Consider the following 24,893-nt stretch of genomic DNA (forward strand, 5'->3'; position numbering starts at 1 on the left):
AAAGAAATGTCTCTGCTTTTTAATATGCTGTCTCAGTTTGTCATAGCTTTTCTTCCAAGGAGTAAGCATCTTTTGATTTCATGACTGCAGTCACCATCTGCAGTGATTTTGGAGCCCAAGAAAATAAAATCTATCACTGTTTCCATCTTTTCCCCTTCTATTTGCCATGAAGTGATGGGACCAGATGCCATGATCTTAGTTTTTTGAATGTTGAGTTTCAAGCCAGCTTTTCCACTCTCGTCTTTCACCCTCATCAAGAGGCTCTTTAGTTCCTCTTTGCTTTCTGCCATAAGACTGGTATCATCTGCATATCTGAGATTGTTGTTATTTCTCCTGGCAATCCTGATTCTGCTTGTGATTCATCCAGCCTTTTGTAAGATGTACTCTGCATAGAAGTTAAATACTCTAAAAGCCTGAGGAAAAGAGATCTTTCTTGATGGGGGCATATAGAAAAGTTTCTTAGAGGTGGTGCTTTTGGATGATCCTCGGAGAACAGAGACCAACTACAAGTTAAACTGGTTTGTGGGCAGGCAAAACAGGGAGACAGAGAATAGGGAGGTGAGTGAGGGTGAGGGCTGGCAGCCTGCAGGGGTACCCTTGGGCCTGGGTGGAAGGATGAGCCTAGGAGCCGTACACAGAGCTGAGGGAGCTCAGAGGATGAAGAGTGACCAGAGGAGAGGGGAGATGTCGATCTGGGCCCCAGAGATGAGTGAACACATGCTAGGAGGGAGAACTCTGTGGGAAGCCAAACAGAGCTATGCAGAGCTTGCAGGCAGGAAATTCTCAAAGGGTCTTCAGGAAACAAAAGCACATTCTGTGGGATATTTATAGGGTTCCACCGTCAAACTCATTTGGAAAATTCTGGTTTGAACAAGGTTAAATAGAAATCTTTCCTGCAGGTTTTCTCAGAATTCTTCATATGTTAAAATGCACTGAGTCTGCAAGACAGGGATATTATATACAATGTGTCAGAACATGGTTGCAGACCATTTATTAACTTGACAACACATTATTTATAAAGAAGTGGCAGGAAAGTGGGCAGGAAAAATAGCATGGGTGTCTCAGATGCCAAGCTAGGAATTTTGCCCTCTGTCCTTGTCTTAGAGGCCATTAGAAGAGTAAACGATTTTTAACAGGATGAGGGTTGGGAGGTTGCCTCTGATGCTAGTGTAGGGAAACTACCATTTATTGTCAACTTGCCAAGTTCCAGCAACTGTGCTGGCATTTTATATACATATGTATTTTATTATTATTTTAATTAATTAATTAATTTTTGACTGCACTGGGTCTTCGATGCCGTGAATGGGCTTTCTCTCCTTGCAGCAAGTGGGGGCTACTCTCCCATGCTGCGGAGCATGGGCTCTAGAACACAGGCTCCATAGTTGGGGCGCCCAGGCTTAGTTACTCCACAGCATGCGGAATCTTCCCCCACCAGGGATGGAACCCATGTCCTCTGCATTGGCAGATGGAGTCTTAACCACTGGACCACCAGGGGAGACCCACCTGTATATTTAATCTTCACAACTCTGTGAATTTCCGAGCTATTTTCCCTACTTTAAAGTTGAGGAAACTGAGGCTCAGAGAGGCAGTTGAACCAGCAGCCCACACCTAGTGAGGGGAGAGCAGTTCTTGAATCGAGGTCTGCCAGAGAGCAAAGAGGTGGGCCCGAGCCGGGGCAGGACGCCATGGGCATGCGCACTGAGACCTTCTGAGCCGCAGCATTCCCCTCCCCGCACCGACACCCTGCAGCTGTCCGCCACCAACGTGCTGGGTGAGCTGGCCAGGTCAGGACCCCTCTGGGACTCTGTCCCCTCGTGTGTCCCCAAGATGATTGCTCCTGTTCCTCCCAGCTCTGCTCCCCTCCTCAGAACTCTTATCCGCAGGGCCATGCAGAGTAGAATCCCTGATCTGATCCTCCTTATGGAACCTGGGGGATTATCACATACCTGAGAGACCAGCCTCACCTCACAGCCCACACAACTTGATAAGCGTTCAGTTCATGTGTATTTACTGTCCTGAGAGTTGCGGTCTGTGGTCTATGAGGCAGAAACTGCTGTGGGTCCCCATTTTTTCAATACGGAGCTTTGCCCCAGGTCTTGCCCTGGTTGATGTTTGATCAGACATGTCCACATCAACAGCCCATCTCCTGCTCAGCCTGTTTTGCTGCCTCCCATGGAAGCCCACTGGAGAAGGAAATGGCAACCCACTCCAGTATTCTTGCCTGAAGAATCCCATGGACAGAGGAGCCTGACAGGCTACGATCCATGGGGTCGCAAAAGACTAGGATACAACTGAGAGACAAAACAACAACCATGGAAGCCCACAGTTCAGGGCTGGAGCCCATGCTTCCAGAATAGGGATGGAGAGAGGGGAGGGAGGGTGGGGGAACTAAATGACTCATCAGACCTGGGTATGATTCTTGGTCCTGACACCTACTGGCTGTGTTACACAGTGCAAATGAGTTTGCCACCCTGAATCTCACTTCTCTCGTCTGTAAGTTAGCCCTGGTTGTTATCCCAGAGTTGTTGGGAGGATGAAGGCTCCCCAAAACACCCTCCCCCTTCTCATGCCCACTTCCAAAGCCGTCAATGAATGTTGTCCAAACAAATGAATAAGTAAATAAAATGATTTAAGCTCTGGTGTCAGAGGAGTGGCTCAGTGGTAAAGAATCCACCTGCACTGTTTATAATAGCCAGGACATGGAAGCAACCTAGACACCCATCAGCAGACGGATGGATAAGAAGGCTGTGGTACATATACACCATGGAATATTACTCAGCCATTAAAAAGAATTCATTTGAATCAGTTCTAATTAGATGGATGAAACTGGAGCCCATTATACAGAGTGAAGTAAGCCAGAAAAATAAAGACCATTACAGTATACTAACACATATATATGGAATTTAGAAAGATGGTAATGATAACCCCGTATGCAAAACAGAAAAAGAGACACAGATGTACAGAACAGACTTTTGGACTCTGGGAGAAGGCGAGGGTGGGATGTTTCGAGAGAACAACATCGAAACATGTATATTATCTATGGTGGAACAGATCACCAGCCCAGGTTGGGTGCATGAGACAAGTGCTCAGGGCTGGTGCACTGGGAAGACCCAGAGGAATCGGGTAGAGAGGGAGGTGGGAAGGGGGATCGGGATGGGGAATACATGTAAATCCATGGCTGATTCATGTCAATGTATGACAAAAACCACTACAATATTGTAAAGTAATTAGCCTCCAACTAATAAAAATAAATGGAAAAAAAAAAAAAAAAAGAATCCACCTGCAAAGCAGGAGACTCAGGAGATGTGGGTTCAATCCCTGGGTCAGGAAGATCCCCTGGAGAAGGAAATGGCAACCCACTCCAGTATTCTTGCCTGGGAAATCCCATGGACAGAGGAGCCTGGCGGGCTACAGTCCACGGGGTCACAGAGTCGGACACGACTGAAGTGACTTAGCAAGCGTGCATGTCAGTGGTGTGTTGTTTTGTGTGTCTTCACATGACCTGCATGATAATGATAAAGCCTAACATTTATTGAGCATATAAAAGGCTCTAGGAACTTTTCTGAGTGTTTCATAGACTGCAGCTGTTATGGATCAGTTAGGATTTGAACATCGGCTCCATGGCCCATGCTGTTAACCCTCCACTGTTTCATTCAGGAGGCTTAGTATTATTATAAGCCACTGTGTATTAGACTGTGAGATCCCAGGGGTCATGAACCAACTGTGCCTTCTGCAGGGTCCAGGAGCCAGCTTAGGCTTAGCCCTGAGTGAGTTACAATGGATCCACCCATTCATTTATTCATTCATTCTTTCAGTATCTACTGAGCACCTGTGATATGTCAGGCACTGTTCTGGGAGTTGGGGCTATAGCAATGAAGAAGGCAGAGAAGACCCGTTTCCATGACATCTGTGTTCTTGTGGGGATTCAGGTACAAACTAGGGAAACAAATGCACAAGCAAGAAATGCATCAGCCAGTGATTCATGCAGAGAGTTTAAATATGATTATATGGCAAACAGTGACTGGGTGGCTGCTTTTGATGGGTGGTCAGAGAAAGATTCTCTAAGGAGGTGACCTTTTAGCTAAGACCTGAATGATAAGAGGTGACCAGTCATCTGAAGACCAGGGGCAAAAGCATTCAGACAGAGGGAACAGCAAGTGCAAGGGCCCTGAGATGGACAAAGATTGAGTGTCTGGAGAATAGAGAGAAGCCGAGTGCACAGTGAAGGGGAACAGTGACAGGGGCTGTGTCCTGAAGGTTTCATGAGCCAAAGGGAGGAGTTTTTTTGTTTTCCATCATTTACTCTTTTTTCCCAAGGTGTAACAGAAGCAGTTGGAGGGTTTTAAACAAGGAAGTGACATGATCTGATTTGTTTTTCATTAATAGGCTTTATTTTTTTTATGTGTAGTTTCAGGTTTACAGAAAAATTGAGTGGAAAGTACAGAGCATTCTCATATATCCTTTCATCCCCAACTCACTCACCCACTGTGCACATACACACTTTCCCCTATTGTTAACATCTTGTATTACTGTGATACATTTGTTAGAATTAATGAGCCAGTATTGATACATGATTTCTAACTGAAGCCCATCTTTACATTCCGGTGTACTCTGTGCTGTACCTGGGTTTTGAAAAATAGGTAATGAATGGCGTATTTTCACCATCAGAGTCTCACACGGAATAATTATATGGCACAAAAAGTCCCCTGTGCTCTACCTATTCATCTCTCCTCTGCAGCAAAACCCCAGCAACCACTGACCTTTTTACTGAATTTTGCCTTCCCCAGAATGTCATGTAGTTAAAAATCATATAGTATGTAGCCTTTTCAGACTGGCTTCTTTCACTTGATCTGATTTTTTTTTTTTTTTTAAGATCATGTTGGCTGGTTTGCAGAGAACAGATTGAAAGGGGACAAAAATAACAGCAGGCAGGTCAGCTAGGAGGTAAAGCAGGTGGGTCTAGGGGCTCAGACAAGTGGGTGACCAAGCTAGTGTGCAAAAGTGCACGGGCTAGGATACCCGTGAGGACTGGTTCTTGGGAGCTGCCAGCAGTAGACGGACTGCAGAGGGAGGTTCAGGGAAGAAAAGACTGAGGACTTAACCCACAAGGGTTAAATCGGGTTGTAATTGCGTAGATGCCTTGGATGGCGGACTTCCAGCCTCTACTTGCCAGACTCCATCATCAGCTGCTAGCTCCTGGTCCTCCAGTGACTTTTAAGTATTTTCTCTGCTCAGTGGTCTCTTTGTTGCATAATCAATAAACCACTAACAGATGTAAGAGGCTTCCAGATTTATACACTGCTGATCTCCTGCCTGGAAAACCACCCACTTTGTCCTCCCTAAAACCCTCCTGGCTTCTCATACCGCCTGGGGGAAAATCCACCTGCAATTGAATCTCAACAAAACTCATCCTGATCTTGAATCAGTTCAGCTTATTTTGGTCTCAAGTAGCTACTTTAAGCCAAAAAAAAAAAAAAAAAATAGAGGGCAGCTTGATGGCTTTCTTGGGAGGCTGCAGAGGTCCCTTGCAGATGGAAAGGACAAGGAGTTGAATAAACGATCAATAGGAAGGGCAGGTCCAGGATGCAGTGGGAGCTGCTGCCTTCAGGGGACAGGGTGGCCGTGACTCCAGATTCCCTGTCTCCCCACTCCATTCACGCTCCCAGAAGGCAATGGGTGCTCCTGGCTTGAGTCAGATGTACTGCGCACCCCAGGTCAGATCAGTCAGATCTTGGCACAGGGGGCACACTTTGCTTCACGAAACAAACAGGGCAAACACCTCATGGGAGATGGAGCTGCTAACACTCTGCCAGTCAGTGTTGGCTACCTGTCCTCGGTAATCCCATCACTCATCACAGCCCGCTCAGACTCTTGCCATCATTTCTTGACATGTGTTTCTCTTCCACTAACAGTGGTTTCTTCATGATCTCTATTAAATCATGGCCTTAATTTACTTAGTTTGACATCCCACAGCAGATGCCCCCCAGTAGCTGTTTCCCCAGTTCCCTTCTACACTAGCTAGAATTTTTAGCTAGCCTCGTAGCTTGCCAAAGTAATGGCATGTTCCATCTACCTGGCCACTAGGGGTGAGCAAGTGACAAAGTTCTGACTAATGCACAAGAATGGGGGGCATGAACAACTTCCAGACTCACCTTTTCTGGGAAGAATAAAGCCCTCCCCTCCCCATTCTGGTTCTGCTGGTTGGAATGTGGACACAGTGGTGTGCCCTATTGGACCATGTAGAAATGAGTAACTTCCTTGAAATAGCAGAGTCACCAGATAGAGAGATCTGGGGTCCCTGACACCCTGAAACTGTCACATCAGCTTTGAACTGCTTGCTCAGTCACTTCAGTCATGTCCGACTCTTTGTGACCCTATGGACTGTAGCCCATCAGGCTCCTCTGCCCATGGGATTCTCCAGGCAAGAATATTGGAGTGGGTTGCCATGCCTTCCTCCAGGGGACCTTCCTGACCAAAGGTTCGAACCCATGTCTCCTGTGTCTCCTGCATTGCAGGCAGATTCTTTACTGCTGAGCCATGGGGGAAACCATTGAACTGCTTACCCTCAGAATATTCCAAGAGGCAATAAAACCTCTTTTCTCTTTAAGCTTTCTTGCAGCCCAATATAACCCACACTAATAACCACACTTAACATGGTGACTGACCCTTAGTAAGTGTTCAATAAATTATGGTTGTTGAATTATTAATTCACTTGCAAAAAGAGAAACCCTCATTTCCAGCATTTAACACATCCACTCTTTGCATACTCCCTCTGTGCTCTTCTCTACGTGCAGTTGATATTTTTAATAGAGGTATAATTAGAGCAAAAGTAGAATTTTATATCCATCCTTTTCCCTTTAATAGTAATTGCATAATAAACATTTTCCATGTTAAGTCATATTATCATTTTAAATGAGTGTGTAATTTTCTACCAAAGATCAACCATAATTTACTTGACCACTCCCTTACTGTTTGATGTATGCATTTTTTCTATTTTTTATAATTACAGAGAATGTTGCAAGAAAGTTGCTTACAACTCTAGTTTTTGCCCCTTAGTTTTGACAGTTTCCTTGAGAATGAGATTGTTGCCTTTTCTCATATCTTTGAACACCCTCTATCTTCATCAGCCACTCTCAGACTTTATAATTTCCAGTTTGATTCTGAACAATGATCACGATGCGAATAATAATTACAATAGCAATGAGTGTCCATTTTTGAGTGTAGACTATGTCGCTGTGCCAGGCTGGGCACCTGCCATAAGTATGTATCTTCACATCTATCTGGGCTTCCCCAGAGGCTCAGTGGGTAAAGAATCCACCTGCAGCGCAGGAGACCCTGGTTCAACTCCTGGGTTGGGAAGATCCCCTGGAGGAGGACATGGCAACCTACCCCAGTATTCTTGTCTGAAAAATCCCATGGATAGAGGAGCCTGGTGGGCTACAGTCCATGGGGCCTCGAAAGAGTCATACTCAAGTGAGCAATTGAGCACACACATCTATATGCTCTTGATCAAGCGCTTGGTACATCCCAGGTAAGGGGAATGGTGGTGAAAAGCTCGAGTCAGATTGGATTCAAGTCTCAGCAAGACTGCTTCCTACCTGTGAGATCTTGGGTCAATTACTTCACCTCTCTGTGCCTCCATTTTCTCATCTATAAAATGGGGTTTTATAGATGAGAAATCTTTCTGCAAGGTTGCTGTGAGGATTAAACGAGGTAACAAAAGCAGCTGGCATTTTGGGGTTGCTTCCTCAGTGCCAAGCACAGTGCATTAGTGACCTCGTGCGTGCTTTGCCAGAACCTAGGACGTAAGTGCTTTCAGCTCCGTTTTGCAGATGAGATACCTGAAGCTCAGAGCACAGACACACTGCACAGAGCAAAGTGAATCTCACACAAGTTAGTCACTGACCTCAGAACTCAAGAGATTTGAATTAACTCAGAACTTACCTTCCGAAAAGATTCTTCTTTTTAACAAATTTTATCGACATCTTGTTAATTTCTGCTGCACAGCAAAATGACTCCATTATACATATAAATATGTATTCTTTTTCATATTCTATTCCATTATAATTTATCACAAGATGCTGAATGTAGTTCCCTGTGCTGTATAGTAGGACATTATTGTTTATCCATCCCATATATAATAGTCTGCATCTGCTAATCCCAAACTCCCAGTCCTTCCCTTCCCCATCCACCCTCGCCCCCTTGGCAACCACAAGTCTGTTCTCTATGAGTCTGTTTTTGTTTCATAGATATGTCAGTTTGTCTCATATTTTAGATTCCACAGGTAAGTGATATCATATGGTACTTGTCTATCTCTTTCTGACTTACTTTGCTTCGTATGGTAATCTCTAGGTCCATCCACCTTGCTGCAGATGTCATTTTTTCATTCTTTTTAATGGCTGAGTAGTATTCCATTGTGTGTGTGTATGTATGTATGTGGACTTCCCTGGTAGTTCAGCTGGTAAAGAATCTGCCTGCAATGTAAGAGACTCGGGTTCAGTCGCTGGGTTGGGAAGGTCCCCTGGAGGAGGGCATGGCAGCCCACTCCAGTAATCTTGCCTGAAGAATCCCCAAGGACAGAGGTGTCTGGCGGTCTACAGTCCATGGGGTCACAAAGAGTCAGACATGACTGAACGACTAAGCACACACACACACATGCATGTATACACACACACACACACACATGCACACGAGCAACTAAACACACACGCATGTACACATACATGCATGCACATGCACATGCGCAACTAAACACACATGTATGTACACATACATGCACGCACATGCACATGAGTGACTGAACACACATGTATGCATGCATACATGCATGCATGCACATGAGCAACTAAACACACGTGTGTGTATACATACATACACATATGCACATGAGTGACTAAACACATACATGCTCATGCACATGAGCAACTAAACACACACATGTGTATATACATACATACATACACACATGCACATGAGCAACTAAACACGCATGTGTGTATACATACACATGAACATGAGCAACTAAACACACATGTGTATGTATACATGCATACACACATACATATGCACATGAGCAACTAAACACACATGTGTATGTGTATATACATACACACACGTGCACATGAGTGACTAAACACACACATGTATGTATATATACACACATGTACGTATGTATACATACACATGCACACGAGCAACTAAGCACACATGTATATATATATACATATATACATACACATGCACATATATTATGCATGTGTGTGTGCTAAGTCATTTCAGTCATGTCCGACTCTTTGTGACCCCATGGACTGTAGACCACCAGGCTCCTCTGTCCTTGGGGATTCTCCAGGCAAGATTACTGCAGTGGGTTGCCATGCCCTCCTCCAGGGGACCTTCCCAACCCAGGGGTTGAACCCGAGTCTCTGGCATCTCCTGCTTTGGCAGCCTGGTTCTTTATCACTAGCATCACCTGGGAAACCATATATATTTATATATGTACACCACATCTTCTTTATTCATCTGTTAATAGACATTTCGGTTGTTTCCATGTCTTGGCTATTAAACAGTGCTCCTATGAACAAGGGCGGGGTGTGCATGCATCTTTTTGAATTATAGTTTTGTCCAGCTATATGCCCAGAAGTGGGATTGCTGGATTATATGGCAACTCTATTTTTAGTTTTTGGAGGAACCTCCATATTGGTTTTCCATAGTGGCTGCCCCAGTTTACATTCCCACCAACGGGAATTGTTCTGTTTACTGTGCTCATCAATCCAGAGCCAGAGCCTCAAAAGTCCATCTTTTCCAGCATAACCTCTGCCCCTGCCCTGGTCCCCACCAACCCCACACCATGCAGCCTTCATCTCAGGCCACATGAGCAGTTCATGGTCCTTCTCATGGTTGCCATTGCAGTGTGGAATACCCCAGACGCTCAGTTTTGGACAATAGTGAAGTGAAGTGGCTCAGTCGTGTCCGACTCTTCGCAACCCCATGGACTGTAGCCGAACAGGCTCCTCCGTCCATGGGATTCTCCAGGCAAGAATACTGCCTGATCTCCAGGCAAGAATACTGGAGTGGGTAGCCATTTCCTTCTCCAGGGGATCTTCCCAACCCAGGGATCGAACCCAGGTCTCCCGCATTTCAGGCAGACGCTTTAACCTCTGAGCCACCACTAAGTGCTTCCTCTGGGCCAGACTTCTGTGCTTTATGTCATTATCTCACTTAATCCTCAAAACAGTCCTAGAACATAAGTACTTAATCCCTATTTTACAGGTAGGAAACCCAGGCTCAGCTGATAACGTGAATTGCCCAGGATCACAGGGCTAATGGATTCAAGAGCTGAGAGTCGAAGTCAGGCTGGGAAAGAAAAGCCTGGCATCTTGCTGTCCTCACCCACCATACTTGCCTGGACTGGTGGGGGCCGGCATGGTGCTGTGATGGTCCCAGGGCGCTGCTGCCTGTCCCAGAGGGTGCCGGCACTGTGCCCACCAGAGCCACCTGGCCTTCGAGGCCCAAGGCACAAAGGCAGGGCCAGGAGCCAGGATCGAGCTGTTAGATGAGGTTTCTGCATCACCCTTGAAATAGCCTGCTCTTCAGCTTCTGCTCCGAGCGGCGGCAGCGGATCCCAGAATAGTTCTTTCCCACTGCAAGGTGACCTAGTTAACAGGTTCCTCTTGTCATGTTAGGCTGGCTGAACAAGACATTCCCTGGCCTCTCTCTGCCCAGAGAAAGCCGGACCCAGCGATTCCCTATCCCCCTTCCCCTGGTGCTGCTCCTGATTCTCCTGCTGTCCACTCATCCTGGATGTTTGGGAAGTGGGTATTACATCCTGAGCGTGGTGCTTCATGGCCTCAACACAGGTTCACAAACATCAGAATTCCTTCTCACAGCAGGCAGGGGAGGACTTATCCCATTTCACAGCTAAGGAGATGAAGGCACAGAGTGGGTAAGCAAAGTGAGCAAGGACACACAGCTGGCAGGGGGCAGAGTCCACCTTCCTCACCTGTCCACTGCCTGGAACAGGGCTCCCGAACACCTGGAGGTGGAATCGAGCTACCGAGGTTGAGATCAAGGACTTTGAGATCCACCAGATCAGGGTTGAAGCTGGGGTTTGAATGGCAGCATTTATCAATTCTGTGACCTCAGCCGAGTTTCTTCACCTGTCAGAGACTCAGTATCTGAGTCTTTAAAACGGGAATAATAATCACATCTGCATCCTAGGGTTATTATGAGGAATGGGTGAGGCAGTGTACATGAAATACCCAGCAGATTCTTCTCACTTTGCACTTTCTTGATGAAGCAGCTACTATTGTTGTTTATTATTATTATTACTGACATCCCAAATTTAAACAAAAAGGAAAAGTTTAAGGCTGGTTGGTGCCAGTTGAAAAGTTATTGTAGCAAAGGCCTTCATGATTTTTCCCACACCATCATGCCACATGCCGAGGAGCAATGGTTGTATTTACAATAACCCAACTCTAGGATTGGCAAGTTTTTCACACCCCTGGGCCCTGGTTCTGCTGAATGAGCCTGACTGAGTGACCCTGGGTGAGGGTGTTGGTTAGAGCGAGGTCTTTCCCTGCCTCTCATGGCAGGAATCCATCATAGGAAGGGAGAGAGCTGTAGGGGACTGTGGACCAGTAAGAATGGAGCTGGACTCGTGGGGCCAGATGCTATCCATTCAAACCCTGCCCCCACCACTCCGTCAAAGTCAGGCCTCAGATAAGTGACTGAACCTCTCTGAGGCTCCGTTTACCTATCTGTGGAAAAAGGAGCATAATATGAACCTCATGGGGAATTGGTGAGGGTTGGATGAGTCACCCATGTGCAGTACCAGCTCGGAGCCAGTGCTGAGTCATTGTTTGAGAATCTGAACTTGGAGAGTCTAGACAATTAAGCCCCAAGCCCAGAGGTACCTTCTTAAGAAATTGGAAGAAGGGACTTCCTTGGTGGTCCAGTGGTTAAGAATCTGCCTTGCAATGCAGGGAATACAGGTTCGATCCCTGGTCAGGGAACTAAGATCCCACATGCCAAGGAGCAACTAAGCCTGTAAGCTGCAGAAACCAAGCCCACACGCTCCGGAGCCCATGCACCGAAACGAAAGATCCTACACGATGCAGCAAAGATCCTGTGTGCCACAACTAAGACCCAGTGCAGCCAAATAAATACATATATTTTTTTTAATTGAAAGAGATGATTTCAGTCTGGGGGAAACAAGGAAGGCTCCGGAATGATAGTGAGATTGGCACTTGGTCCTGAAAGCCAAACGTGACTGAGATGTCTGGAGAGGCTCAGGGAGGGCATTTCAGGCAGACTACCCTCAGGACACAGCCTAGGGGAAGGGGTGAGCACGACACAGCAGCTTACCCTTGCACGCTGCCCAAGACGGCAGCTCTTCACGGGGGCCCTTCCTCTGCGACCTCAAGGCCCACAACTCCGTCACTGCCCCCACTTCACCTCAGCGACCACCTCGCTCCTACACACAAAGTCCCCTTAACTTGCATGATTTCCTTCAGAGCACATCTCACACTCTTTGATACGACATTGTCTGGTCCTTTGGTTTTGTTATTGTCTGTCTGGCACAGTGATAAAGAATCTGCCTGCCGATACAGGAGACACAAGAAATGTGGGTTCGATCCTTGGGTCAGGAAGATCCCCTGGAGGAGGAAATGGAAACCCACTCCAGTATTCTTGCCTGGAGAATCTCCATGGACAGAGGAGCCTGGTGGGCTACAGTTCAAAGGATCACAAAGAGTCGGATATCTGAGCGACTGAGCGCAGCACACACTTGTCTGTCTACCTGAAAAGGACTGTAAGACCTTGAGGGAGCGGACTCTGTCTGCCTCATTTCCTGGAGCACCCCAGCTGATGGAGTGACAGCAACACACAGTACATGCTTAATAAACAGGGCTGAAGCAGGAGAAGGCATAACAACCCAGAAAGTCTGGGCCAGGAGATGGAGGGACCACGCAAGGGGGCACGGGGTAGATTGATGTCACACAGCAAAAGGCTGTGAATCCTAGGCTGAGGAGTTTGGTGACTTTTCTTTTTCTTTTTTTGGTTCTTGTTTTTTAAATTTTCTTTTCTTCTCTCTTTTTTTTTTGTCCGCATAGCATGAAGAATCTTAGTTTCCTAACCAGAGGTCGAACCCTCACACCTTGCAGTGGAAGCGTAGAGTATTAACCACTGGACCACTGGGGAAGTCCTGGTGACTTTTCAAGAAGAATCAACAGAACTTGTAACCAACCAGGTATTGAGTTGGTCAGGTTTCAGGCCTGGGTGACTGATACTCTGGGTTATCTCTTCCAGACCAAGTTCCAGGTGGGACACAGGGGGACAGATATGGACCACTCACGTTTCATCTCCTGACGAGCTCCCATTCTAGCAGGGTGTTCACAGAGCAGCAGAGCCTGAAAAGGTGGGGAGGATTTTAACACTGAGAGGTCTGGGACTGGGCCCACCCTGAGTAAAGGCAGGGTGACCAGGGTGATGGGAGAGCGTGCAGAGAGCTTAAGAAGTACCCAAGAGGAGAGAGCGCAGGACACGGAACCCTCCCTGGGGTCTGGGGTGGGATTCTGTCCCTGGGTCCCTGGGGAAGGAGCCATGGCTCGGCTGCTTCCTACCTGAATGCCTCCCCTGTGGGCACGGACTCAGAGAGGAGGGGGGCGATGCCCCAACAAAGGGACATTCTTCTAGCCATGACCCAGAATCAATAGAGGCTTGTTTGCCTGCTGTCTGGGGAGCAGCCAGGCATGCTGGCGAGGGGACCTGGGCAGTGGGGTGGGAACACGGAGTCCTGAGCTGGGCCTGGGCCTGGAGCATTGTTCTAGCCGACCCCCCGGAGAGGGGAGGTTGAAGAGAGTGGGGAGCCACACCCAGGCATCTTAGAAAAATGGGGGAAGGGAGTGCTCCAGAGAACATCCAGGTCCATCTTCACCTGCAGGTGGGGCTCAGTGACTCGTCCGCAGTCACTCGATGAATTTGCCTAGTTTATTCAGAGCAGCAGCAGCAGCTTGCTTTCGGGAAGAATATGGATTGGATCAGGAGCAGAAGACTTGAGCCAAGTCCCAGCTCTGTGATCCCTCCCAGTCTTGCTTTCCTTATCAGAACAATGGGCTAATAATACCCCCAGCACAGAAAGGAATGGTTGGGTGAATCCAAGGAGATGGTGTGTGCTAAAGTGCTCCGGAAACTGCAGAGTGTCTATACAGGTTAGGATGCTAGAAGATGCTGGCCCCTGGAGGACTCTGCAGAGAGGCTGAGCTTCGTGTTCAGACCTGCCCCACGCTGAGAGCCTGCTGCTCAGCGGACAGGCAGCAAGCAAACCGCCCACCCCTTTAGCCCTATCTTCTCTCCTTGCTCCACCAGTATGCACCCAATCTCTGATCAACGTTCTTTCTTGCCTACACTGGCCGTTTATTTCAGACTGAAATTTCACAGGGTTGGAAAGAAACAGCCACCACTATGAGAGCATGCTGTGCCAAGCACTTGGGGAGTGTGAGTTCACCCAATGCCTGCACTAAGTCCAGTCACTGTCCCCATCTTACAGATGAGGAAACTGAGGCTCAGAGTCGTGAGTAAACTTGACTGATGTCCAGCTGGAGAGTGTCTGAGCCTGGGACAAAATACTTATCTTCAGACTCCAAGGTCAGCTAATGCAGCTCCTCCCCATTCCAAAATTTACCCCTCCCCTGTCACCCCCTCCGAGTTGTCAGTCAGGGAGGGGGCAGCCTGTTTCACTATCAGGGCACCAAAATCCGCCCCCACCCCTCACCCCCAGCATGGAGACTAGGCTCAGACGGAGGGTGACACAGGAATGCAGCAGGAGGCAGGAGGCAGGGGAAGGTCTGCAGCACAGGCCAGCAGCACCCACTGAAGATGTTGAGGGAGGCCAAGGGGACCTTCACCCGGGCCTCCACTTGCTGCAGATGCACTTGCCTGGGGGCTTCCTCTTCTGCCTTCCCAGAGGATGCGGCCCTCCTGGGGAAGCCTAAAAGGAGGCAGAAGGACGTGAGACTGGACTGGCCCCTGCTGAGATGTATCACTTTCACTCACATTTGCTTGTCCCAAATGGGTCCCAGTGTCCTGGCAATGCCTCCATGTATCCCTATGTTGTAGGAAGGGCCCTTCCAGGGCCTGAAACTGGGCCCTTGTCTAACACTCAGAAATGAATCGTCCGAGGAGACACATGTGCTGGCAAAGCAAGAGATTTTATTGGGAAAGGGCACCCGGGTGGAGAGCCATAGGGTGAGGGAAACCAGGAGAACTGCTCTGCCGCCTGGCTCGCAGTCTCGGGTTTTATGGTGATGGGATTCGTTTCCAGGTGGTCTTTGGCCAATCCTTCTAATTCAGGGTCTTTCCTGGTGGCGCACGCATCGCTCAGCCAAGATGGATGCTAGCGAGAGGGATTCTGGGAAATGGACGGACACGCGGTGTCTCCTTTCGACCTTTCCCGAAATCTTCCTGTTGGTGGTGGCTTATTAGTTCTGTATTCCTTATCAGGATCTCCTGTCATAAAACATCTCATGCAGATGGTTACCATGGTGCCTGGCCAGGGTGGGCGGTTTCAGTCAGCGTGCTTCCCCTAACAGCTAGATCAGTCACTCTCCTTCCCCAGTGGCTCAGCGGTACAGAGTCTGCCTGCAATGCAGGAGCCATGGAGACGCAGGTTTGATCCCTCGGTGGGGAAGATCCCCTGGAGGAGGGAATGGCAACCCACTCCAGTATTCCTGCCTGGAGAATCCAATGGAAGAGGAGCCTGGTGGTCTACAGTCCATGGGGTCACAAAGAATCAGACACGACTGAGGCAACTTAGCATGCATCAATACTCAAACCTCAGCTTCCTGCCCTAGTTCACTGTGAACATAGAAGCCGAGAGCCTGACCACACCAGCACATCACCCCATCCTGCATCTCTGCTCCTATTCTTAGACTTCCTTCCTCCTGGGATGAGACTGAGTTCCCCACAAATCCAGTTCCTCCCTGAATGACATCAGACCCCACCCCTGGCCTATTCAGGGACATCCCTCAACAATCTCCCTCTCTCTCCAGAGTCATCTAATTTCCGCGCCCCACCCCCCACACTGAGCCATTCTCAGAAGCATACAAACAAGCTATTGTTTCTCTCATCTTTAACAGCCTGACCAACCACTCTTGATCTCACTTCTTTATGGAGTCCGTTGTTGGGGCGGATCCGCCCTTTAGGTCCGCAAAGTGATCTACACTGGCTGTCTCTACCCCCTCCCCTCATGCTGTCTTGAGTCCCCTCCCAACAGGTTTCTGCATCCATGATGCCACTGAAACACCTTTTTCCCATTATCAGTGACCCCCACATTGCCGAGGCCGCTGGTCAGTCCTCAGCTCTCACCTCCTTCTGGACACACCTGCTCCTCTCACAGCCTCACGACTGGTTCTCCTGACCAAGATGTGGGGAAATGCCCATCACTGAAGAGGGACCGCCCCCTTCTGTGTGGAGGACTCTGTGGTCCATCTGGGTCAGGGTCCACCTCTGCACCAATCAGTTATGCCAGCAACAGAACCAGACGAGACTAGGCGTGGCTGGCGGGGTCATGCTGTCAGCCATGGCGCCCAAGAAGGGCGATCGTGGCCAGGAAGGCACCCCGTCTGGGGTCTACTACACCACCACCCCACACGCTGCAACCAGTGAGGACGCAGCTGGCCTCTGGGACTTGAGTGGTGGGTGGAGAAGGGGAGGAGTGGGTGGAGATGAGGAGGAGTGGGTAGGTTCGAGAGAGATTTAGGAAGTAGACAGTCCTTTATTCAGTGAAGATTAGAAGAGGGGACTGAGGTTCAGACAGGAGCCTTGCCACTTGCTACCACATGCCTGACCAGATCAGGACAGCTGAGGTGAAGTGGGGACCTAGGAGGAGCCATCCGACATCTCTGGCCCCATGATCTGCAATGCATTCTACAGGGAGGCACTCTGGCGGTGGGGGGTGGGGGGCAGCCCCTCTGGTTCAGTCATGGGGGTGGGTTGAAGGTAGGGGGTTGTAAAGGGATGGAGCCTGAGACCAATCGCTCAGCCTTCGGAGGCCTCAGCTTCGTTCCCCAGGATGGGGCACTGTATCACCTGCCCTCTCGCGTTTCAGGGAGGGATGGCTGGGATAAAAATACTTTTAACCACACCAGCAATTGTTATCGTTGACACAGTGATGGCTTTCTCTGATGACCATGGGACACTTGCCCCGGGAATCCTAGGGCCTCTACCTGGACAGGGGTTCAGTGGGATCCTCTGCCCATTCCAACACACCCCCTCTATCTCTTCCTAAAGTCCCTGACTCTAGAAATCAGTGTTCTATGTTCCATGAGCAGAGCACCTGAATCAGAATCACCTGGACTGCTCATATGAAAGGCAGATTTCTAGGCCTTGACCCAGATCTACAGAACCAGAATCACAGGTTCTGGCCCAGGAAACGGCCATCTGGTGCCTATTGGGGCATGAGGACCAACTGCCACAAAGCCTTTCCTATCACACTCGGAGGCCAGGATTAAAGCCCACAGGCTCAGTGGATGAATGTGGGTTGAAATTCCCATTCAGGTGTAAATAACTGACAGCTGATTTTAACCAAGACAGGAGCTTGCTGAGGGGGAGAGGAGAATAGGTGGAAAGGAGGCAAATCTGAGCAAGATTAAAGAAGATGACTCAAGAAGGGGAGGAGAGGAAGGTGGTAACATCTAAAGGCTATTTTTGCCAAGGCTCGGGGTGTCAGAACTCAGGTAAGGATGTGATTTTTTTACACTTCCTTGGTGCCTTCACATCCATTAACTCATCTGGCTCTTGAGAGGTAGACAGGAAAAAGAGTATTGCCCCCCCCCTTTTTTTGGTCCCCCATTTTATAAATGAGGAGACAGGCAGAGAAATGAGGTGGTGTGCCCAAGAACACTTGATTCATCCTTCAAACATTGGTTGAGGGGACTGGTGGTCCAGCGGTTAAGAATTCAACTTGCAACAGAGGGGACGAAGGTTTGATCCCTGACCTAGAAACTAGGATCCCATGTGCCACAGAGCCCATGCACTGCAACTAGAGAGTTTGCATGTGCAACGAAGGATCTCCATGATACAATGAAGATCCTGCATGCAGCAACTAAGACCCAATTAAGCATAAAATAAATGAATATAAAAAAATTTTTTTGTTGACCCCTGATCAGTCCTGGGATACAGTTGAATGAAGTTGAACCTAGGTCACCAAACCAAAGCCAGAAGCCCAGCCCACCTAAGAATCCTCTGCCTGTCCTCCTCTCCCCCCATCAAGTTCCTGTCTGGGTTAAGGTCAGCTGTCAGTCATTTACACCTGAATGGGAATTTCAACCCACATTCATCCACTGAGGAGCCTGTGGGCTTTAACCCTGGCCTCTAAGTGTGATGGGAGAAGCTTTGTGGCAGCTGGTCCTCAGCCTCCAGTGGGGGGCAAAAGGGTGTTGTCCATTCTCTCTAGCCTTGCTTCCTTCAGTATTTTCTTCCTTCTGCCCTGAAATTCTAGACTCTGAGTTCATGCTTGATGATTTATTGGGGGGGGGGGGGGGGGGGGGGGGGCGGTGAGTGACATCTGTGTTTATAATGTCAAAAAACGGAGTAGAAAAACGTCTCCATGAGAGGGAAAAACTATTTCTTTACATCTGCCGCAGCCCAATCCAAGGAAAGTAGATGCCAAGGCTCCTCAAGAGGCTCTTCTGTTTGGAAGGAGGGGTGATGTTTGCAAAGTGGATGAACCAGGCATCTACATTGCTCTGCCCATAGAGGGGGTTATGAAAAGACACGGACAAGAGTGTTTTGTTGTTGTTGTTTGTTTTTAATATTTTATTGGCTGCACCGCACGGCATGTGGAATCATATTTCCCTGACCAGGAATTGAAGCTAAAGCCCCTACACTGGAAGTGAGTTTCAACCACTGGACCAACAGGGAAATACCTTTTTATTTTTAGGCCACACAACGAGGCTTGCAGGATGTTAGATCCCCAGTCAGGGATTGTACCCTCGCCCTCGGCAGTGAAAGCACGGAGTCTTAAGCATTGGACTGCCAGGGAATTCCTGGACAAGGGTGTTGAGTGAAAACAGGCAAGAGGAGATAGGGGGCCAGCAGTCAAGAAGGAAATTCTGGGGCTGGAGGAAAGAACAGAGGCATCTACTCAATGTTTTTATTGAGCTTTGCTCCACAGTATCAGTGCAACCTTGTCTTCCATCTTTGATGAAATTTTTAGTGAAACTGACTTTACTTGCTAAGGTGAGTACTTGGATCAGCTTTGGGGGTCTTGGCTAAAGTGCTAGGTTCTCCTTAAAAATGGGTACAAGTTGCCAACAGAGGCTATTCTCTCAAAACAGGTTTCCATCTCCAGGTAATTTTTAAAAGGCTCAGCATTAAGCTGAGCAGAAAGATCTTTTGTCTCCAAACACAATGAATAATGAAAGTCCCGCTGTGTCCCTGGAGTGATCGTCCAATGTGATACGGATCTTCCACAAGACTGGAGCATTTTGGTGGAAGGTTATTTTTCCTCCTAGACCTTCTATTTTTTCTGGCTCCAGACTCATCAGTAGAGGTACCTCTCTCAGTTAATTTCGAGGACAGCGCCAGCCTGGGCCCTTCCAACTGCCCGGGATCCGGCTCACCACACACAAAGGGGCTTTGTGACTTCCCGGTGAGTTATGCACAATGAGTGATGGAGACGAGAAAAACTTGGTGACCAGGAGTGCTGAGTCTTGCCAAGTCCCCATTCCAACAGTCACTGTCCCCTGGAAGGAGATGTAGTAGAAGGCCATTGTTACCCTTCTGTAACTGAGAAAGAACTTGTGAGGTGTTTTAAATTTTTTTAATCCAAATTGAATTCACACAGTCTTGAGCATCCCCCAGCTAGATCAGCAGAGTCCGAGATTACCCTTTGTGGACGGTGCCTCCCCTCCTCCGCCACTCTGACCTCTTTGGATCACTCAAGAACAGCCAGAGTTTCTAAAACCCAAGAGATATAGACCTACTTGACTTTCACTCCCAAGAAGGAGAGAGTCTTAAAGTCCAGAGGCAGTCTCGTGATGCCAGCATCCCTGCCAGGCAGCACCGCTCCAGGAGGCTGTCCTCACGCTGCACTCCTATTTGTGGGTCTCAGCCTGTGCTCCAACCACCGAGAGCCAGTAGGCATCACCCCCCACCCCCTGCCACCAAGCCAGCCTGGTCACCTCTCACGCTGTACCCCTCTCAGTCCCTGGTTGTCCACTGTCTGAATCAACCACTTTCATTTTCAATCCCTCAAGCCGTCAAGATTCAGGCAACTCCTTCTGAACAATAATAGGTCTTGAATTGCCCTGAAGCAGGGCCAGAACTTAGAAATTCAAAACAGTTCACCTGTGGGAGCGAAGTAAGGGTGGGTCATGGAGGAACTCCCCATACCACACCTAACCCTTTGGAGGGGAGACAAGAGAGAACTTTTGGCACCTTTCATGCTAAAGCAGGAAAAAAAATTGTTTTCAGTAGGTCACTCCTATTTTTATTTTTTATTCAAGAGAAGTCTTGTTTTGCCTTTCTGCCCAGGATTTGTTACCTTCAGACTTTTAGAAAGTTTTATGGCATTTGAGAAAGTGGATGACTAGGCAGTAAATCTCGAGAGGATCCCCTGCGACGATGTTTTGGGAAGATGCATTTTCCATGACTGTTTCTGAACCGTTGCACTCTGCCTGCCAAATGTCATAAGACATTCAGTGTTTGTTTCTGAATCTCTGTATCTTTTTATCTGTCTTCCTCTTGCTATAAAGTTATACAAATAAGTACCAAACCCTGCTAGTATCAGAAGTGTTTCATAAGAAGCCAGAGGTCTCCATCTGGTCTATAGCAAGAGCTCCTTCCCTGTGATCTGTACAATTCTGGAAGCCTTCAGAGTTATTGCCTAGTGGGCACCCCTGGGTCCCGCGTGTTAATCACAGAGGTGCAGATGTCAGGCTCTCTGTGTTTGAACCTCAGCTTCATCAACATTTTATCCTGTATGAACTTAAAATGTGTTACTTGAATTCTCTGAGTTTCAATTTTATCTGTAAAGGGTGATACTAAAGGTACATAATTCACAGTTATTGTAGGGATTAAAATAATTCACGTAAAGTGTTGAGTTCTGTGCCTGACACAGTAACTTGTCAGTAAGTGTTTATCATTATTATTATTATTATTAATAGTATTACCATTTGTCTAATACCTATTATTTACCACGCACTAAAGACTTCCCCTTCATTATCTCAAATCCTTATAACTTTACATAAAGTGAAGTTCAGTGACTTGCCTAAGGCAATTGGTTTTCAAAACTAGTTCTTTTGGGGTTTTGAAAGCTCTAAAGTCTGCTTTCTCTGAACTCAATTAACTGTACCTGAACTATATGCAGGTCAGGAAGCAACCGTTAGAACTGGACATGGAACAACAGACTGGTTCCAAATAGGAAAAGGAGTACGTCAAGGCTGTATATTGTCACCCTGCTTATTTAACTTCTATGCAGAGTGCACCATGAGAAACGCTGGGCTGGAAGAAGCACAAGCTGGAATCAAGAATGCCAGGAGAAATATCAATAACCTCAGATATGGGGTGTGGAGAAAAGGGAACCCTCTTACACTGTTTGTGGGAATGCAAACTAGTACAGCCACTATGGAGAACAGTGTGGAGATTCCTTAAAAAACTGGAAATAGAACTGCCATATGACCCAGCAATCCCACTCCTGGGCATACACACCGAGGAAACCAGATCTGAAAGAGACATGTGTACCCCAATGTTCATTGCAGCACTGTTTATAATTGCCAGGACATGGAAGCAACCTAGATGCCCATCAGCAGACGAATGGATAAGAAAGCTGTGGTACATGTACACAATGGAATATTACTCAGCCATTAAAAAGAATTCATTTGAATCAGTTCTAATGAGATGGATGAAACTGTAGCCCATTATACAGAGTGAAGTAAGCCAGAAAGATAAAGACCAATACAGTATATTAACGCATATATATGGAACTTAAAAAGATGGTAACAATAACCCTATATGCAAAACAGAAAAAGAGACACAGATGTACAGAACAGACTTTTGCACTCTGTGGGAGAAGGCGAGGGTGGGATGTTCTGAGAGAATAGCATTGAAACAAGTATACTGTCAAGGGTGAAACAGATCACCAGCCCAGGTTGGATGCATGAGACAGGTGCTCAGGGCTGGTGCACTGGGAAGACCCAGAGGGATGGGATGGGAGGGAGGCAGGAGAGGGGATCGGGATGGGGAACACATGTAAATCCATGACTGATTCATGTCAATGTATGGCAAAAACCATTACAATATTGTAAAGTAATTAGCCTCCAACTAATAAAAGTAAATGAAAAAAAAATTTTTTTAAATAAAATAACTTCAGATATGCAGATGATACCACCCTTATAGCAGAAAGTGAAGAGGAACTAAAGAGCCTCTTGATGAAAGTGAAAGAGGAGAGTGAAAAACTTGGCTTAAATCTCAACATTCAGAAAACTAAGATCATGGCATCTGGTCCCATCACTTCATGGAAAATAGATGGGGAAACAGTGTCAGACTTCATTTTTGGGGGCTCCAAAGTCACTGCAGATGGTGATTGCAGCCATGAAATTAAAAGACGCTTACTCCTTGGAAGGAAAGTTATGACCAACCTAGATAGCATATTAAAAAGCAGAGACATTACTTTGCCAACAAAGGTCGTCTAGTCAGGCTATAGGTTTTTCCAGTGGTCATGTATGGATGTGAGAGTTGGACTGTGAAGAAAGCTGAGCACCGAAAAATTGATGCTTTTGAACTGTGGTGCTGGAGAAGACTCTTGAGAGTCCCTTGGACTGCAAGGAAATCCAACCAGTCCATCCTAAAGGAGATCGGTCCTGGGTGTTCATTGGAAGGACTGATTCTGAAACTGAAGCTCCAATACTTTGGCCACCTCATGCGAAGAGTTGACTCATTGGAAAAGACCCTGATGCTGGGAGGGATTGGGGGCAGGAGGAGATGGGGATGACAGAGGATGAGATGTTTGGATGGCATCACCGACTCGATGGACATGAGTCTGGGTAAACTCCGGGAGTTGGTGATAGACAGGGAGGTCTGGCGTGCTGCGATTCATGGGGTCGCAAAGAGTCGGACACGACTGAGCGATTGAACTGAACTGAACTGAACCAGACTATAGACTGATTATTTAATATGTCCTGTGTATATACACAAAACTTGGGTGCTAGTCAAAGTATTTAGCAACCAGCTCAGCACAGGGCATACCTTCAGAATGAAGCTGTCTAACCCCAAGCTGGGGGAGAGAGAGAAGGAAGCCTCCAGTTCTGAGCTAACTATTAGCACTTGAGTTGCTGGATAGTGTCAAATAAGCAAAATTGTCCCCAAACCCATTTCCAAAGCCCATATTCCACTTTATAGACAGCTAGGCAATATTCTATTTTTCTTGCCAATTTGACAATAATTATTTCAGTCATTCTCTTTTCCCATAAAATGTCTCTTCTAGGAGCAAATCTTTGATAGGTCTACTAGAGACTTTTTCTCTTGCAGCAAAATTATAACTGAATTTTGAATGTGCTCATAACCAAAATGTCTCGAGAGTTTTGCTTTTTTTGTTCTTTTTTTTTTTTTACTATCTTTTTTTTCATTTATTTTTATTAGTTGGAGGCTAATTACTTTACAATATTGTAGTTTTTTGTTCTTTTTACTTAACTGTGGAGACATAACGAGAGACTTCCAAAGACTTGGGCAGGGGTGGAACTTGGAGCAGGGTATAGGCAATAACTATTTACCAGTGAGGGCAGAAAGATTTCAAAAGTTCAGATGTGGCTGAAGTGGTGGGTTTCAGCTCTGAATCAGCCCTGAATACAATAAGGTTTAAATCCATAGAGACTATGGAGATTTTATTGTGGTTTATAACAATACAAAAACTGATTTCACAATATCTTATTGACATTATGGATTTTCTGAAACAGTGGATACCATGGTATTGTTGATGCTAAGAAGTATTTTTTCTGTAGCACATTAATGATTGCTACAGGCAGGATGCGCTGATGAATTCTAAAAGAGTGGGTAAAACTTTAAGGAGAAATAGAATATTTCCCTAGCCTCAGAGTATCTTCTTCAAAATACAAATTACCAGAGTGGTTTTAACAGACATCCACAAGTTCTTTGATACGCCTCCCTCTGGGAAGTGGAGCTTAATTCTCTTTCCTTGGGACTGGACTTAGTGACTTGCTTCTAGAGGATGGAAAGTGGAAAAATAGTAACTTCACAGCTGAGAAATCTGGCAGGTTAAGGTTAATTACTTTAACCAGGTGACTGACAACAAAGAAAGCATGTTAATATCACATATCCCACCTCACCTCTGGGGTATTCTTCCCCCAAATCCATAATGCCAATCTAATCTTGAGAAACATCTGACAAAACCTTGGGGATATTCTACAAAACACTTGATAAGTGCTCTTCAAAAGTCAAAGTCATGAAAAAACAAGGAAAGACTGAGAAACTGTCACAGAATGGCAGAGACTAGAGAAGCATATTAAGGCCGGATCATAGATGGGATCCTGGAACGGAAGAAGGACATTGGTGGGAAGACTGGTGAAATCCAAATAAAGCCAGTAGTTAATAGTGTTGTGCCAATGTCAATTTCTTAGCTTTGATGAATGTGCCCTCATTATGAAACTTTAACGTAACATTAAGGGAAGTGCATGAACTCTCTGTACCATTTTTACAAATCCTCTGTAAATCCCAAATACTTTCCTAGTATAAAAATAACAATGAGAAGAATAAAACCACAATGACTTCAAAATTTCTCAAACAAACAGAAGTGTTCATACAAAGGTTGAGAACTGCAGTTTACATAACCCTCAAAGAGCTGAAGGAAAGAAAACTATAATACTAACAATTCTAGACTG

This window comes from Cervus canadensis, chromosome 2 (genome assembly GCF_019320065.1).
Source record: "Cervus canadensis isolate Bull #8, Minnesota chromosome 2, ASM1932006v1, whole genome shotgun sequence".
Classification (NCBI taxonomy): domain Eukaryota; kingdom Metazoa; phylum Chordata; class Mammalia; order Artiodactyla; family Cervidae; genus Cervus; species Cervus canadensis.